The 17,178-nt window shown below is 43.9% G+C and overlaps 1 protein-coding gene and 1 non-coding gene across 2 annotated transcripts in view; both read left to right on the top strand.

Annotated features, from left to right (window-relative positions):
* Positions 1-17,178, top strand: part of ACYP2 (acylphosphatase 2) — a 330,224-nt gene that overhangs the window by 58,102 nt on the left and 254,944 nt on the right. The window lies entirely within an intron of this gene.
* LOC129463301 (U7 small nuclear RNA) lies at positions 2,475-2,536 on the top strand. The gene has a single exon (XR_008651097.1). It is a non-coding gene; the product is annotated as a U7 small nuclear RNA (small nuclear RNA).

Here is a 17,178-nt window from a genome sequence, read left to right as displayed (position 1 = left end):
CACAATAAACATACGTGTGCATGTGTCTTTATAGCAGCATGATTTATAATCCTTTAAGTATATGCCCAGTAATGGGATTGTTGGGTCAAATGGTATTTCTAGTTCTAGATCCTTGAGGAATCGCCACACTGTCTTCCACAATGGTTGAACTAGTTTACAGTCCCACCAACAGTGTAAAAGTGTTCCTATTCCTTCACATCCTCTCCAGCATATGTTGTTTCCTGACTTTTTAATGATGGCCATTCTAACTGGTGTGAGATGGTTTCTCATTGTGGTTTTGATTTGCATTTCTCTGATGGCCAGTGATGATGAGCATTTTTTCATGTGTCTTTTGGCTGCATAAATGTCTTCTTTTGAGAAGTGTCTCTTCATATCCTTCACCCACTTTTTGATGGGGTTGTTTGATTTTTTCTTGTAAATTTGTTTAAGTTCTTTGTAGATTCTGGATATTAGCCCTTTGTCAGATGGGTAGATTGCAAAAATTTTCTCCCATTCTGTAGGTTGCCTGTTCACTCTGATGGTAGTTTCTTTTGCTGTGCAGAAGCTCTTTAGTTTCATTAGATTCCATTTGTCAATTTTGGCTTTTGTTGCCATTGCTTTTGGTGTTTTAGACATGAAGTCCTTGCCCATGCCTATATCCTGAATGGTATTGCCTAGGTTTTCTTCTAGGGTTTTTATGGTTTTAGGTCTAACATTTAAGTCTTTAATCCATCTTGAATTAATTTTTGTATAAGGTGTAAAGAAGGGATCCAATTTCAGCTTTCTACATATGGCTAGCCAGTTTTCCCAGCACCATTTATTAAATAGGGAATCCTTTCCCCCTTTCTTGTTTTTGTCAGGTTTGTCAAAGATCAGATGGTTGTAGATGTGTGGTATTATTTCTGAGGGCTCTTTTCTGTTCCATTGATCTATATCTCTGTTTTAGTACCAGTGCCATGCTGTTTTCATTACTGTAGCCTTGTAGTATAGTTTGAAGTCAGGTAGCCTGATGCCTCCAGCTTTGTTCTTTTGGCTTAGGATTGTCTTGGCAATGCAGGCTCTCTTTTGGTTCCGTATGAACTTTACAGTAGTTTTTTCCAATTCTGTGAAGAAAGTCATTGGTAGCTTGATGGGGATGGCTTTGAATCTATAAATTACTCCCATTCACAATTGCTTCAAAGAGAATAAAATACCTAGGAATCCAACTTATGAGGGATGCGATGGACCTCTTCAAGGAGAACTACAAACCACTGTTCAATGAAATAAAAGAGGACACAAACAAATGGAAGAACATTCCATGCTCATGGATAAGAAGAATCAATATCGTGAAAATGGCCATACTGCCCGAGGAAAGCACTTCTAAGGAGGGACCTGAATGAGAAGGAGTTAGTCAGATAAAGCTGGAAAGAAAGAGCTCCAGGCAGAGAAAGTGGCTTCTACAAAGACTATTGAGAAAAACCATTGTATGTACAGTGTTGGGTATTTAGGCAGTTTATGAGGATTAAAGCCCAAGGCAAACTAATCAGGGTGAACAAAGAAAAGTGGCTCAGAGCAGTCTGAGCTTTGTGAGGTCTGCAAAATTAATCAGGCTCACAGAGATATGAGTGTAGGAGTACAGTTAGGCCCCTCACTCGTGCCTGTGGGCAGTTTTTTTTTTTTTTTGCGATAGGGTCTTGCTTTGTTGCCCAGGCTGGAGCACAGTGGCCTAACCAAGGCTCACTGCAGCCTTGACCTCCCAGGCATGAGTGATCTTCTGACCTCACCCTCCCGAGTACTTGGGACCTCAGTTGTGTGCCACCATGCCTGGCTAATTTTTGTAAAGATATATATATATATATATATTTTTTTTTTTTGGTAGAGACAGGGTCCCACTGTGTTGCCTAGGCTGGTCTTGAACTCCTGGGCTCAAGCGACCTTCCTGTCTCAGCCTCCCAGTGAGTTAAGATTACAGGTGTGAGCCACAATGCCTGGCCTATCCACACATTTCTATATGAATTTCCTTTTAGGAAAGTGGGGGAATGATGAAAATTGTGTGTTACATAAGGTTTTGCCTAATGTGTGAGAACCACTGGTGTAGACCATGCTGAAGACAATCAGGAGCCCCTGAAAGCATTCAGGCAGCAGAGTGACATGATCAGACCTGCATTTTGGGAAGATCATTCTGGCTGTAATGTGGAGAACAGACTGTAAGGAGCCAACCAAGGTAGCATGAAGACCAGCTGGGTGGCTGTTGCCATAATCCAGGTAAGAAATGATGGTGGTCTGAAGTAAGGTGTTAGTAACAGAAATAAAGAAAGAACATAATGATTTTTTCTCCCTAGATTCTGAAAACAATTAGCTTCACTTTTCCCAGAAATACATGCTGTCAAGACCAAATGAATCATAATATTTCAGACATGCTGAAAGATAATTGGGAAATACAGTTATGTGTCGCATAATGGCATTTTGATCAATGATAGACCAAATGTAACAGTGGTTCCATAAGACTATAACAGCAGTGTTACAGCTCTTTTAGAATTTCTCTAGCAGGCTTTTTGGTTTTTGCCAGAAAGCTGAAAATGAAAGAAAAGACTCCCAGCACTTTGTGAGGCCAAGGTGGGTGGATCACTTGAGGTCAGGAGTTTGAGACCAGCCTGGCCAACATGGTGAAACCCTGTCTCTACTAAAAATAAAAAATTAGCCGGGCATGGTGGTGGGCACTTGTAATCCCAGCTACTCGGGAGGCTGAGGCGGGAGAATTGCTTGAACTCAGGAGGTGGAGGTTGCGGTGAGCCGGGATCATGCCACTGCACTGCAGCTTGGGCAGCAGAGTGAGACTCCATCCCCCACCCCCCAAAATAAGACTATAATACTGTATTTTTATTGTACCTTTTCTGTGTTTAGGTATGTCTAGATACACGAATACTTACCATTGTGTTACAGTTGCCTACAGTATTCAGTACAGTAACATGCTGTACAGGTTTGTAACCTAGGAGTGATAGGCTATCCCCTATCACCTGGATATGTAGTAGGCTATACCATCTAGGTTTGTGTAAGTGCAGTCTAAGATGTCTGCACTACGATGAATTGCTTAACAATGCATTTCTCAGAACATATTCGCAATGTTAAGTGACACATGACAGTATATTTACAACAGGGATATTTCCCATATTTCTTAAATCATATCAACAGAGTAATGGTTAAAAGACTAGACTCATCCGGGAGCAATGGCTCACGCCTGTAATCCCAGCACTTTGGGAGGCTGAGGCGGGTGGATCACGAGGTCAGGCGTTCAAGACCAGCCTGGCCAACATAGTAAAACCCCGTCTCTACTAAAAATACAAAAAATTAGCTGGGCGTCGTGGCGGGCGACTATAATCCTAGCTACTCAAGAGGCTGAGGCAGGAGAATCGCTTGAACCTGGGAGGCGGAGGTTGCAGTGAGCTGAGATCATGCCACTGCACTCCAGCCCAGGCGACACTGCGAGACTACGTCTCAAAAAAAAAAAAAAAAAAAAGCCTAGACTCTGGTTAAGAGGTTTAAGAGGTTTGAATCCTCACACTATGACATTTAAGAGCCCCAGCCTTGGGCAAAATCACTTAACTTCTGTAGGCCCCAGCTTCTTTTTCTGCAAAATGGGGATTTCAGCTGTTGCTACCATGTTGTGATTTCATGAGCATAGGTATTCACTTCTCCTACTTTTTAGACCAGCCCTGACTCTAACTAGAGACAATTTCTTTTTCTTTTTCTTTTTTCTTTTTTTTTTTTGAGACAGAGTCTCACTCTGTCACCCAGGCTGGAGTGCAGTGGTGTGATCTCAGCGCACTGCAAGCTCCGCCTCCCGGGTTCATGCCATTCTCCTGCCTCAGCCTCCCGAGTAGCTGGGACTACAGGCGCACGCTGCCATCACTGGCTAATTTTTTGTGTTTTTAGTAGAGACGTGGTTTCACTGTGTTAGCCAGGAAGGTCTCGATCTCCTGACCTTGTGATCCACCCGCCTTGGCCTCCCAAAGTGCTGGAATTACAGGTGCGAGCCACTGCGCCCGGCTTAGAGACAATTTCAAAAGCAAATTGTTTAGTTATCTTTTGAGTAATGGTATTAAATTTATAGTCAACTGTCTACATGATCACAGTTTGACCCATTTGTGACAAATTTCAGACAATTCTAGGATTAGAATGGCTACCTATAATTTTAGGTTATAGAAGAGAGTGAAACTTATCTGTTGGCACCAGGCTTTAACCCAATCGTAGATGTTTCCTTCTTATAATTTGTTAACATTTTGGGTGATCATGAAGAAGTACCTTCTAAGGACTTGAGAATGAGGAAATAAGATTGCCCTCTGAGAATAAACTGTAGGATCAGAGCAGAAAAATATTAAATTTCCTGAAGGAGACAGGCTGACTCTTAGGCCAGCTAAAATGTCAACAGTATAATTATATATTAATATATCTAAAGATATCAGTCAAAAAACGATTGCTTGGCCTAGACAAAACTGGCAGTACCTCTCCAAGCTTAGAGTAGGGGAAAGAAAGTCTTAACCGTTAGCATACATATTTCTTTTTTCTTTCTTTTTTTTTTGAGGCAGGATCTCGCTCTGTCACCCAGACTGGAGTGTGGTGGCATGATCTTGGCTCACTGTAGCCTCCGCCTACTGGGTTCAAGCGATTCTCCTGCCTCAGCCTCCCAAGTAGCTGGGATTACAGGAGTATGCCGCCACACCTGGCTAAGTTTTGTATTTTTAGTAGAGACGGGGTTTCACCATGTTGGCCAGGCTGGTCTCGATCCCGACCTCAGGTGATTTCTGCCCACCTCGGCCGACCAAAGTGTTGGGATTACGGGCATGAGCCACCATGCTCACCCGAAAGTCCCTTTTGCCATGTAAAGTAACACTCACAGGTTCTGTGGGCATCTTTGGGGGCCTTATTCAGTGTGCCACAGGGTCTTTTAGCCCACTTTCATATATTTGATTATCTATCTTTATTCTTACTACTGAGCAGGATTCAGATTATGATTTGACTTCCTGTGTAGGCTGTCTGCAGGGAGAAAATGCAGAGAGCATTCACACCTTGAAGTTTCTGTCCCCATGATAGAGATTTCTCATGGTAAGTTAGTAAGGTGCCTTCTGATGGTGAAATGGCTTCTCTTTGCCTTGACTTCAAGGAGAAAATGCACCAATTAGGCAAGCGAGAAAATTCTGATCCATGTGAGAGTTTAATTTCTCATTGTAAATGAATTAAGTGGCATTTGGATGTCTAGGATCTCTCAGGGCCTACACCCAGGACATTGGCAAGACTATTTCTGGGCCATATCCTGAAAATTGGACATCCATCTGTGGTGCTCTGATATCTCCTGCATGACCCCTGTGATGTTCCCTGGATGATGCCTTGACTGCTTCATGGTCAGGTCCCTCTCCTCTGATTTCTAGATCACTCACTTAAGAGGACTTAGTGAAAGTTGTGTGAAGTAATGTTGTCCCTAATTTATATATATATATATATATATATATATAATTTTACATTGAGTTTCTGGCCAAAGGACCTAACTCATATTTTTTAATGTAGAGAAAAACTCCTTTAGAAAATATTTCAATGGACATTAGAGTTTTGTTTTGTTTTATTTTGTTTTGTTTGTTTTAAGACAGGATTTCGGTCTGTCACCCAGGTTGGAGTGCAGTGGTGCAATCTTGGCTCACTAGAACCTCTGCCTCCCAGGCTCAAGTGACCCTCCAGCCTCAGCCTCCCAAGTACTTGGGATCACAGGCGCCCACCACCATGCCTGTCTAATTTATTTCTATTTTTGGTAGAGACGGAGTTTTACCATGTTGCCCAGGCTGGTCTCAAACTCCTGTTCTCAAGTGATCCACCTGCCTCACCTCCCAAATTGCTGGGATTACAGGCATGAGCCACCAAACCAAACTTGTTTTGTTTTTTTGAGACAGGGTCTTGCTCTGTCACCCAGGCTGAGGTGCAGTGGCACAATCACAGCCCACTGCAGCCTCAACCTCCTAGGCTCAAGGCAATCCAACCACCTCTGCCTCCTGAGTAGTTAGGACCACACTGAATCCCTATGCCTAGTTAACTTTTAAATTTTTTGTAGAGATGAGATCTCACAGTGTTACCCAGGCTAGTCTTGAACTTCTAGCCTCAAGTGATCCTCCCCACTCAGCCTCCCAAAGTGCTGGGATTACAGGAGTGAGCCATAATGCCCAGCCTAAAACATGCTTTTAATTAACTTAAAAAAAAGTTAAATAAAATGTATAGTAAAATTGAAATCAGAGTGCTTTTGAAACAAATGAAATGTAAGACTTTTAATAAGCTAGGTGATTATCAATGGTCATATTAGAAGATTGAAAATATCAACATTATAAATATCAATAAACTATAAGAAACTTGAAAATTCTTTCAGGAATATGAAGGTGACTTAGAGCTAGCAGGTGCTTTTCACTGTGTGCATTGTGCAGATTTGAATAAATATTTCCCCAGGGTGTAAAAATCTCCGAAGCTTTCTCTCCTACACAGTGAAATTACTACTATTTAATATTCAGTGTTACCAACACCTTCCCTTACATAATAAGGAAATTAAAGCATGAAGTAGGAAAAACAGGCTGGATATATTGAGACAAAGCTGGATCAACACTTCCTGGAAGGTGGGAGGACAGATTTATTCTAACCTCTGAGCCTCCTGATTCAAACATTTGTTCGGTTGTCCTTGGCCTAGGATGCCCTTATTTTTGGCCTGGTAAACACCTCCTCATTCTCCAAGATTCACATTAAGTACCAGCTTCTCTGTGAAGGCTTCTTTCACCCTAAGGATAAGTTGACCCTTTTTCCGTCTTCTTTGCTAACACTGCATACTGTGTATTTTTTGCAAATATATCTTACTTTCCACTATATGTGAGCTTCCTGAGGGCAAGGATTTAAATATATATATATATGTATTTTATTTACTTAACATAGTACTTACTAAGTGCCTGGTGCTATTCCAAGCACTACGTAAATTATCGGTCATTTAATCCTTGTAATAGTCCCATGAGGCTTATTATCTCCATTTTGTAGATGAGGAACCTGAAGTGCAGAGTGTTCAGTAACTTTATTCCTTTCTGTTTCACCAGAACCTAAAGGTGATTGTTTGCATACAGTAGGCATTCATTCATTCAATGAATCTTTACTGAACACTATACATACATATATATACGTGTATATATATATACGTATATATGTGTGTATATATATACGTATATATATATACGTATATATATGTATATATACGTGTATATATATAGAGAGAGAGAGAGAGACACTCTTCTAAGTGCTAAGATACAGCAATGAAAAAAGATGAAAAAACCCCCACCCTTTTGGAGCTCACATTTTGGTTGTCAGAATAGGCAAAAAAAAAAAAAAAAAGAGAGAGAGATAAATAAAATAAACATTTGTTCCATAGGTGGCAATAAATTCTGCAGAAAAAAAAAATAAAGCCAGTAAGTGGGAAAAGGAGCACTTGAAATTGCAATTTTAGATGGATTAACAGGGAAGGGCTCACTGAGAAGGAGATGTTTGAGGGAAGGAGTTGAGTGAGTGAATGAGTGAGTCATATCTGGGGGAAGAATATCCCAGGAACAGCTAGTACAAAGGTCCTGAGGTGTCTGGAATGTTCAAGGAACAGCAAAGGGTGGGGAGTGCTCCTAGAATAGAACAGGGAAGCGGGAAAGAAGTAGAGGGTGAGGTTAGGAGAGAATGGGCAGTGAGCAGAGCATGTAGGGCTTTAAAATAATTTTTCAAATTGAACTTTTACTAAAAATATCTTTGGAGGTTTTTTTTTTTTTTTTTTTCCCAGCCTACATCATGCTTTAATTTTTTTTTCTTTTCTTCTCTTTTTTTCTTTTCTTTTTTTTTTTTTCTGAGACAGGATCTCACTCTGTGGCCCAGGCTGCAGGGCAGTGGTGTGATCTTGGCTCACTGCAACCTCTGCCTCCTAGGCTCAAGCGATCCTCCCGCCTCAGCCTCCCTAGTAGCTGGGACTACAGGTGTGCACTATCATGCCTGGCTAATTTTTGTATTTTTTGTAGAGATGGGGTTTCATCATGTTGCCCAAGCTGGTCTCGAACTCCTCGATCCACCCACCTCAGCCTCCCAAAGTTCTGGGATTACAGGCATGAACCACCACATCCGGCCCTTTGGAGGGCTTGGGGGGTTTTGAGCAGAAGAGTGATCTTCTTGAATTTATGTTTTTATCAGTATCACTCAGGCTTCTGTGTTTTATATTTGTTTTCTGGTTTTTTTGTGTGTGTGTTTTCGAGACAGGGTCTTGCTCTGTTGCCCAGGCTGGAGTGCAGTGGTGCAATCATAGCTCACTGCAGCCTCAAACTCCTGGGCTTAAGAGATCTTTGTGCCTAGGCCTCCCAAAGTGCTGGGATTACAGTCATGAGCCACTGTGCCTGGCCCAGGCTTCTGTGTTGAGAAGAATCTCAACATGTCAAAGATGGAAGCTGGGAGACTAGTTGGGAGGTTCCCACAGTAATTTAGGCAAAAGACAGCAGTGGCAGTAGTGGAAGTGGTGAGAATTGGTCAGATTCTGGACATATGCTGAAGGTTAATCAGACAGATCTGCTGATAGGTCAGATGTGAGGTGTGAGAGGAAAAGAAGCATCCAGTATGACTTCAAGGCTTTGAACTCTGCAACTGGGGAAGAGAAGAAAAGGAACAGGATTTGGTGGTAGGGCAGTGACAAGCAGCAATCGGGAGTTCAGTTTAGGACTTGTTAAACTTGTGATGTCTATTATTCAAGTGATAATATTAAGGAGGCAGCTGGATATGTGAATCTGGGGTATAGGGGAGCCATGCAGACTGGACACTGTTAGCACATCCTAGATGATAGTTCAAGTCAGAGACTAGAGGAAATTGCCAAATGAGTCAGTGAAGATGGAAAAGAGAAGAGGTACAAGGGCTGAATCTTTGGATGCTCCAAGTTTTGGAGGTCGGAGAGATGAACAGGACCCAACATAGAAGACTGATAATGAGCAGCCAGAGAAATAGGGGAAAGATTAGGTAAGTGCCCTTCTAAAAACTATATGGAAAGTGGTTCAGGAGGAAAGAGTAATCACATTCTACTAATTGATCAAGTAAGATGAAAATTAAGGCTTGGTTGTTGGATTTAGCAACAGGAAAGTGGAGGAGATCTTGACAAGAGCAATTTAATTTAAGTGGATTGGATAAATAACTGACTATGTTAGGTTTTAGAGAGATATTGGACATGGGGAATATAGACAACTCCTAGGAAGAAAGAAATGGAGGTAGTAGCTGAAAGAGGAAGTGAGGTCAACAGAGGGTTTTTCAAAAATGGGAGAAATAATGTTCATAGATTGGTGGAAAAGATCCAGGGGAAAGGGATGAGCTGATGCAGGTGATTGAGAGGAGAATTGCTGGAGTGATGTCCTTGAGTAGCTGGTGTCTGGTTCATAAGGAAAACAGTGGCCTTTTCATTTCTTTTTTCTTTTCTTTTCTTTCCCCCCCCCCTCTTTCTTTCTTTCTTTTTTTTTTTTTTTTTTTTTTTGTATTTTTTGTAGAGACGGGGTTTCACCATGTTGCCCAGGCTGGTGTTGAACTCCTGGCATCATGCAATCTGCCTCCCTCGGCCTCCTAAAGTGCTGGGATTACAGGCATGAGCCATCACGCCTGGCCAGTGGTGGCCTTGTCTAGGAGCACAGAGTGTTCCTCTACAGTCACAGGAAGGAAGCCCAGAGTATGGGCATGATGCAGCGGTGGGTGTTTGTGGGAGCTCTCTTCTGATTCATTCTATTTTCTCAGTGAAATAGGAAGCAAGGGCATCAGAATGATGAGGGGAGGTGAGTAAGTATTTGAGGTTTGAGGACAGAGAAGGTGTGAAATAGTCACCCAGAAGAGTGGGAGAATAAAAGGGCCACGGAAATTCGGTGTGTTTGTTAGCAGCATTAAGGGCCTACCCAAAACTTATGATCATGAATTTAAAGTGAGATCTCTTAGTATGGTTTGGTTCTTCACTAGTTGCATTTGGCTGCACAGATGTACAACTGGACTATGGGGAATGTTTTCTTCAACAGAGGTCATTGTTTAGTCAAGTAAGTATCTCAGTGTCAGAGGGGGCAAGGGAGCTGAGGGTACATGCAACATAATATAAGTGAGTTTAAGCTGGGTGAGGTATCAAATGAGTGCATACATGAAAGAATAAATTGTTTCCCCACTTAGAATGCATTTTTTTCTTTTTAGAGTGGGGTCTTGCTCTCTTGCCCACGTTGGAGTACACTGGCGTGATCACAGCTCACTGCAGCCTCAATCTCCTGGGCTCAAGCAATCCTCTCGCCTCAGCCTCCCAAGTTGCTGGGACCACAGGCATGAGACACCTCACACAGTTCTGGAATTCATTTTTTGTCTCCGGTCCATTGCTTCAAAACTTTATTCTTTTTTTCTTTTTTTTTTGGGGGGGGTGCAGAGTTTCACTCTTCTTGCCCAGGCTGGAGTGCAATGGCGCGATCTTGGCACACCACAACCTCGGCCCCCAAGCTCAAGTGATTCTCCTGCCTCAGCCTCCCAAGTAGCTGGGATTACAGGCATGCGCCACCACACCCTGCAGTTTTGTATTTTTAGTAGAGACAGGGTTTCTCCATGTTGGTCAGGCTGGTCTCAAACTCCCGACCTCAGGTGATCCGCCTGCCTCGGCCTCCCAAAGTGCTGGGATTACAGGCGTGAGCCACCGCTCCCAGCCCAAACTCACTTTATTCTTAATGGTCCATATAAGAACTGTACCCCCCAGAAAACAAGCTTAGTGTTAAGCTAGTAAACGTTGCTCTTGGATGAGAATAATTTAAGAGGAGCAAATCTTCTATCATAGGTCATAGTGTACAGGGGTTATTCTGTTTAAGTTTTTCCTTAGATGGTTTAGAATTCTTCTTCCATTCAAATTTTAGCTTATTCTGGGAGCAAAACACACTGACCCAGGGTAGATGCTGGAGAATGACTCACAGAAGTTTCCACAAACATACAACTTTTTTTTCTTTTTCTTTTTGGCCAGGACTCAATATTTTCATTAGTGTCTGGTAAATGATATTTGAGTAGATCCTAATTAGGGGTGTGTGTCAAAGGGCACGATGGTGAGGGGACCCTTATTCCCTTTGGGTCCCTGTTTGGCTTCAAATTTGTATTCAGCAGGCCGAAAGAGAGGCAAATGTTACCATCTGTCCTTGGCCAGGGAAAACATATTTACAATGCAGACTCTCTTTTCACTAATCCAAGTTGGAGATCACAGAGAACCAAGAAGCAACGTGGAAGACCAACCAGTCTTTCTTAGGAACCTAACCACATCAGCACACCCACCATTTCCACCTCCCTGTAATTTAAATATAGCACCAAATAAATGCTCTGTCTACCTTGCTTTACATAGCCATCAGTCCATGCGTGGCACGGCCACTCCTTGACCAAAGCCTTGTTACTGTATGTGGCCAGGGACCTTGGTGAACATGGGGTGTGTGTGTGGGGTGTGTGTGTGTGTGTGTGTGTGTCTGCTATTTTAAAAATAGTGGCCTAAAAATAGTTGTGTACACATAGAAAATGCATGCTGGTTGAGTGGTTGAGTTGAGGATTGCCAAACCCCATAACTCTTAGCCTGGGAGGATAGCAAGTATAATATATCTTATTCTATTACCTGAATATCTTAACCAAGGGACAATCAAAAGGAATCCAATATACAGGCACTCCTACTCAGACCAGTGGTTCTCAACAGGGGCAGGAACACTTTTTGGATGTGATTTTGGAATTACAGATGCATTTTTGGTTATCACAGTGATTGGAGGCATGCTCAGTGGCATTTGGTGGCTGGAGCCGGGACTGACAGATGTGTGGAACAGTTCCATAGAACAAAGAAACTGTTCTGCCCGACTTTCAAATTCCCTGCAAGGCATTGATATGAATGAAAAATCTATTTATAATTATTTCAACATAGACCCTAACTCCAGTTTTATTTCTTCTTTATTTTACGCTTATGACATTATGCTAATTAAAAAAATTTTTCCTGTGTGGAATTAGATTATATGATATATGAATTTCATTTAAAATCATGAAGGCAATGTTTTATTATACAAAGGAGATAATGGGTCTGATATGATGGAGAACTACCATGCTAGATACTTATATGTATCCAGACATCCTTCCATGGCAAATTTACACATTATCTATAACTGCATCTAACCTTATTCATAAAAGGTAGCGATGCATCAACCCCTGCAGTCCACATTTAAATCCTAAAGTGTGAAGAGTCTCGGTTGGGGGCTAGCTGTGATTCCTCCTCCTTATCCCAATTAGGAGGAAACTAAAAACAGGAACTACCCACAGTTTTTAGGGAAAAGGGAATCACAGTAAAAATGTCTGTGAGGATGAGAAATAAGAAGCTCCAGTTGGTGAGAAGAGCAAGGGAAAGGAGAGTTCGGGGCTGGGCATCAAATTAAGTGGAAAGCCCCATCAAGGACAGAGACGAGATCTCTCTTCTAGACCTGCGTCTCCAAACACTCCCCTGCCACAGATGTACACACAGAGCCCATTGTTTTCTGTAGAAATGTAAACTGCACGTCACAGTTACTCCATACACACCACAAACAGACTCCGTTTGTTCTTAAGATATGTGTTGACACAAGAATATGTCATCCACTCAGCTCCAGACATTCCACTGAATAAAGGTGCCAACGGAAAGTTTTGGAAATGTTTTCAAAAGAAGATCTAGGGCTGAGTGCGGTGGCTCATGCCTGTAATCCCAGCACTTTGGGAGGCCGAGGCGGGTGGATCACTTGGGACCAGGAGTTCAAGACTAGCCTGGGCAATATGGCGAACCCCCGTCTCTACTAAAAATACAAAAAAATAAATAAATAAATAAAAAATAAGCCAAGTGTGGTGGCACAGTGCCAGGCTGAGGTGGGAGGATCACCTGAGCCCAGGAGGTGGAGGTTGCAGTGAGCTGAGATTACGCCAGTGCACTCCAGTCTGGGCAACAGAGTAAGACCCTGTCCCCCACTCCTGCCCGCCCCCCAGCCCCCCCAAAAAAAGATCCTGGGAGGCAAACGGTTTATTAATCAGGACCCTACAATTACAAGGATATGAGGCCTTTTCCCATAATTAGGGTGAAGCAGCTGCAAATAATCACAGCAGGAGGGAGTAATGCATGACACCACCATTTTTTTTTTTTTTTCTGCAATGGCTTCCTGTCACATCTGCTGCCATGTTTTATGCTAGAAACTGCAGTGGAAAGTGGCTGAAGGTTTGTTGTTGTGAAACTGAGGGGTGACAGTGTGCTGGCAGTCATCACAGCCCTTGCTTGCTCTCAGCGCCTCCTCTGCCTGGGCTCCCACTTTGGCGGCACTTGAGGAGCCCTTCAGCCCACCGCTGCACTATGGGAGCCCCTTTCTGGGCTGGCCAAGGCGAGAGCCGGCTCCCTCAGCTTGCAGGGAGGTGTGGAGGGAGAGGTGCTAGCGGGAACTGGGGCTGCATGCGGTGCTTGCGGGCTGGCTGGAGTTCCGGGTGGGCGTGGGCTTGGCGGGCCCCACCACTTGGAGCAGCCGGCTGGCCCTGCCGGTGCTGGGCAGTGAGGGGCTTAGCACCCAGGCCAGCGGCTGCGGAGGGTGTACTGGGTCCCCCAGCAGTGCCGACCCACCGGCACTGCGCTCGATTTCTCACCGGACCTTAGGTTCCTTCCCACGGGGCAGAACTCGGGACCTGCAGCCCACCATGCCTCAGACTCCTACCCCCTCTGTGGGCTCCTGTGCTGCCTGAGCCTCCTCAACGAGCGCCACCCCCTGCTCCACGGCACCCAGTCCCATCGACTACCCAAGGGCTGAGGAGTGCGAGCGCAGGGCGCGGGAGTGGCGGGCAGCTCCACCTGCAGCCCCGGTGCGGGATCCACTGGGTGAAGCCAGCTGGGCTCCTGAGTCTGGTGGAGATGTGGAGAACCTTTATGTCTAGCTCAGGGATTGTAAGCACACCAATCAGCACCCTGTGTCTAGCTTGAGGTTTGTGGATGCACCAATGGACACTCTGTGTCTGGCTGCTCTGGTGGGACCTTGGAGAACCTTTGTGTCGATAATCTGTATCTAACTGATCTGATGGGGACGTGGAGGACTTTTATATCTAGCTCGGGGTTGGTAAACGCACCAATCAGCACCCTGTCAAAACAGACCACTCGGCTCTACCAATCAGCAGGACGTGGGTGGGGCCAGATAAGAGAATAAAAGCAGGCTACCGGAGCCAGTAGTGGCAACCCGCTCGGGTCCCCTTCCCTACTGTGGAAGCTTTGTTCTTTCGCTCTTTGCAATAAATCTTGCTACTGCCCAGTCTTTGGGTCCACACTGCTTTTATGAGCTGTAACACTCACCGCGAAGGTCTGCAGCTTCACTCCTGAAGCCAACAAGACCATGAGCCCGCCGGGAGGATCAAACAACTCCAGACTTGCCGCCTTAGGAGCTGTAACACTCACTGCGAAGGTCTGCAGCTTCACTCCTGAGCCAGCGAGACCACGAACCCACCAGAAGGAAGAAACTCCAAACACATCCGAACATCAGAAGGAACAAACTCCAGACACGCCTCCTTTAGAACTGTAACACTCACCGCGAGGGTCCGCGGCTTCATTCTTGAAGTCAGTGAGACAAAGAACCCACCGATTCCGGACACAAAACCATCCCTTTAAACTTTACAAAATTAATCAGAAAAGAAGGGAGGGACAGAAATAAAAATAAACCAAGCTTGCAGCATATTCAGCATTTATCATGAGATCAGCTCACTCTTTGACCTGCTTCCTCATAGTTTAGTGCCTGTTGTATTAGAATTTCATAGATCCTATTACAAGATTATAGTTCCCCCAAAGTGCTTTACAGATAACAACTTCAACATTATAAAATGTTAAGTTTTCTATTTGAGATATTCCTTCAGGTCGTGCATACCAACGAAACTACTGATAGCAGCTGGTCTGAAGGACCCCAAAAGGAGCTGACTCACCAAAGAATGCAGTTTCCACATCCTAATGATTTCATCCCCCTTATTCCAACCGATCAATGACCCCAATTTTCCAGGTCCTCGCCCTCCGCTATCCCCTTAAAAAAACCCAGCCTACAATTCCTTGGGGAGACGGATTTGAGGGTCTCCTCCCATTTTCTTACTCAGCACCCTGCAACCATTAAATTCTTTCTTTGCTGCAAACCCTCCTGTCTCAGTGTAGATACGAAACTGTTGGTCTTATAACATTTAGTGTTTTGTTTTTAAGAGAGAAGCAGGCTAATTAAAAGAGAGGTTTTAGGGACCAACCAAAGAGAAAGCTTGATGTTGAAAACTCATAAAATTGTGGAACACTGGCTGGGCGTGGTGGCTCACACCTGTAATCCCAGCACTTTGGGAGGCCGAGGCAGGCGGATCACGAGGTCAGGAGATCGAGACCATCCTGGCTAACACGGTGAAACCCTCTCTCTACTAAAAACACAAAAAATTAGCCGGGTGTGGTGGCAGTTGCCTATAGTCCCAACTACTCGGGAGGCTGAGGCAGGAGAATGGCAGGAACCTGGGAGGTGGAGCTTGCAGTGAGCCAAGATCATGCCACTGAACTCCAGCCTGGGCGACAGAGTGAGACTCTGTCCCAAAAAAAAAAATTATGGAAAGCTTTCTGCTGCTCAGTATGATGTGAAATCTCAACAAGTAAAAGGATTGGCTAGGCTGGGAGCAGTGACTCATGCCTGTAATCCCAGCACTTTGGGAGGCCAAGGTGGGTGGACTGCTTCAGCTCAGGAGCTCTAGACCATCCTGGGCAACATAGCAAAACCCAGTTTCTAAAAAAATACAAAAATTAGTTGGGCGTGGTGGCACATGCCTATAGTCCCAGCTACTTGAGAGGCTGAGGTAGGAGGATTGCTTGAGCCCAGCAGGCAGAGGTTGCAGTGAGCAGTGATCATGCCACTGTGCTCTAGCTTGGGTGACAAAGCCAGACCCTGTCAAAAAAAAAAAAAAAGGTCTAGGTGCAGTGGCTTACATCTGTAATCCCAGCAATTTGGGGGGAGGCTCAGGTGGGTGCATTACTTGAGGTCAGGAGTTCGAGACCAGCCTGGCCAACATGGTGAAACCACGTCCCTACTGAAAATACAAAAATTAGCTGGATGTGATGGAACATACTTGTAATCCCAGCTACTCAGGAGGCTGAGGCAGAAGAATTACTTGAACCTGGGAAGCAGAGGTTGCAGTGAACTGATATTGTGCCATTGCACTCCAGCCTGGTGACAGAGCAAGACTGTCTAAAAAAAAAAAAAAAAAAGGTTGCTTGAGAAATACATGTTGTTTGTCTCCAGGCTGAATCTGTAGCTGTCGTGGATCAACATAAGACCTCTTTCAGTGGAGGTATGGCCTCGACAAAATATTTGTTGAATTAGGTTGAGTCATGGGGATGAGGCCACAATAGAGGAAAGTGATATGACCAAGATCAGGGCCAGCTTCAGGGGTGTATGACCTGTCCAATCACACAGGGCCCTGTGCTTAGTAGGGCTTGCACCCATTGGTTCAATGCCTCGCTATTACCATCTTGAAATTATTAATAATTTTTGAATAAGGGGGCAACACACTTTCATTTTGCAATGGACCCTTCAAATTATATAGCCAATCCTAGTCAAAAGAGTGAACACCTGAGTCTGAGAGAGCTAGGTTCAAATCCAAGTTCTACCATTACCTGGCTGTATAATCTTGGGCAACTTATTTAACCTCTTTTCATCAGTAAAATAGGAACCATGATAGTGTCTACCTCATAAGGCTGTTGTGAAGACTAAAATAAACTATATTGCAGTTTTCAGTAGATATTATTCATGTTATCATCAGTGACAAAGATTTAGATGACATTGCAAAGGCACCAAGGCACTAAGGCACCAAGCAAGGCTGGATAACTGTTTTCTAAACCCATTTTTGGGACGCATTTCTGCTCTGGATGTATATATTGACGTCACCATCTTGTGGCAAGACAGGCCAAGATAATTTTCCTAATTGCAGGCTTCACTGACACATTTTGTGCCAGAACCGCAGGAGAGTAGGTGTTATTTCAAATCTGTGAATCATCACCACACACTCATGCATGGCATATTTCTTATAAATTTAAAAGAGTTGAACTCTAACCAAGATAATGGAGACATTATTTTAGAATGTAGAAATATGCCCATATAAAGGCAACTTGCTATTGAAAAT

This window comes from Symphalangus syndactylus, chromosome 14 (genome assembly GCF_028878055.3).
Source record: "Symphalangus syndactylus isolate Jambi chromosome 14, NHGRI_mSymSyn1-v2.1_pri, whole genome shotgun sequence".
Lineage (NCBI taxonomy): Eukaryota > Metazoa > Chordata > Mammalia > Primates > Hylobatidae > Symphalangus > Symphalangus syndactylus.
This window is presented reverse-complemented; position numbering and strand designations above follow the sequence as displayed.